The sequence below is a fragment of the Cyprinodon variegatus genome, unplaced genomic scaffold (genome assembly GCF_000732505.1).
Source record: "Cyprinodon variegatus isolate N-32 unplaced genomic scaffold, C_variegatus-1.0 Scaffold594, whole genome shotgun sequence".
Lineage (NCBI taxonomy): Eukaryota > Metazoa > Chordata > Actinopteri > Cyprinodontiformes > Cyprinodontidae > Cyprinodon > Cyprinodon variegatus.
This window is the reverse complement of record NW_015151047.1, coordinates 455,697-457,497: the sequence shown is the minus strand read 5'-3', so window position 1 is coordinate 457,497 and position 1,801 is coordinate 455,697. Positions and strand designations below refer to the sequence as shown.

The 1,801-nt window shown below is 32.0% G+C and overlaps 1 gene segment (V, D, J or C); it reads left to right on the top strand.

Annotated features, from left to right (window-relative positions):
- Positions 1 to 1,801, top strand: part of LOC107096033 — a 17,322-nt gene that overhangs the window by 3,701 nt on the left and 11,820 nt on the right.

Below are 1,801 nucleotides of genomic sequence, written 5' to 3'. Positions count from 1 at the left end.
TATGGAAAAATAAAAAACTGTTATTAATATGTTTAATTCAAAATGTTACTTTACTTTATTTGAGTGGTTGGGCTCGTTTTTTTTTTTTTTTTTTTTTATTCTTTCTTTGATGAAAGATTTGTACGTCAGAGTTAACATGGCTCGATAAACAGCAGTACTGGATAAGAAATTATTAAATTGATAAACATTAATCCATTATTTATTAGCCAGACTTTCTGCCTACTCTCCTCCTAGCTCTTTACCCCAGCATCGAATAGTAACACTAATATCCTCTAAAAGGGATGAATCTCAAAAAGGAGCCAAACTTTAACTATTTTTGAAGTAAAGCAGATAAATTGTGTACAGAAATCAGCTCTGAGGCTCATGGCAGATAAATAAACAGCATTGACTTATGAACATATTAGATTTTTATAAAAAAAACTGTTTACACTCCTACAAAGTGATCTCAACTTCCACGCATGACTTCAGTAGAAAAACATGTTAAAGCACAGACATTATCTCAACCCAGTGACTGAGAGACATGGTTTCATTATCAAACCCAGTCCTATAGAGAATTACTGTCTAAGAAATGTTCTCTTTAATGTAAACAGTATTTTTCTATTCTAAACATTTTTCTCCTGCCTTAACAAACCTTAGCGCATTCAACATTGTGACATTCATCAAATTGAGGTGATAAGTCGTATCCCAACCACAGTATTTTCTCTATCAACTGTTTTGATATTTGAGAGAGTTTGAAAAAAGCATTAGAATTTTACTATGACCTGAAAAAAGTATAATTAATGGAGAGAAATACATGCCAATTATACAATATTAAGCAACCAAAGCATTTTAGGATTTAGAGGTCTTTTTAATATTAATAAACAGATGTGTCAGGTAACAAATTACAAATACTTACCTCATTTAAGAACAAATTTTGCCTACCTATACTTTACTGTAGTAATTTTTTTCCGAAAAACTATTTACTTCTACTCCTTGTATTTTTTGCAATTATGTCTACTTTGTACTCATTATATTTTAAAAGGAGACCTCTTCATTTTGTTTTATTAAAACTCATTTTCGTTATGGCCTGTTGGTAACTAAAAAAATGAAATAATCAAAGTAATTTGTTTCATCCAGACATTTCTGGCAGGACTCAGTACTGCACCGACTTGTTGTTCGCCACGTATCAAATTAAATCATTTTTCAATATGATGCAAAGTTAAATTTGACGCTGTTACCTTTAGTTAGAAAACTAAGAAACTTAAGTATAAGGAAGTTAATATTCAAAATTGTAGTAAAACTTTCCTTTAATTGGGTAGTTCTGTAACCAGCAAAAGTTTTAAAGTGTCTATCCTTAAAATTATTCCTGCATTACTTTTCCTTTTACAGTATACTTTAAGTGCTTTAAAAAAAAAACCACAAAAAAAAACAGCTTAAGTTGATACTCTAGCTTCTACAAAAGTGTTTTTAGACAATAGGCTTTATGTTTCTATTTGTCAGGTTTTATGGAGGTTTTGGAGGACCCAAATGCAGAGACAGAAAGAGGCAGAGATGTGTTTTTGCTGATTCAACGGTGTTCCATAAGGCAACCGAAGCCACTTCCAAAAACAAAATACAGAAACCAAAAACTAAAACTAGTCAGGGAAAACACTTAAAAAGCAAATAATCAACTAGGAACCAGCAAACAGTAACTGAAGAGGAGGAGTATTTATCCCAAACAGAACAATGACAAGAGTAATCAACTGATTGGGAGCAGGTGTGGACCGAAGAATTTAAAAGGGAGCTAGAAGAAGGAGACTGACACAAGAGGGCAACAGGGGAT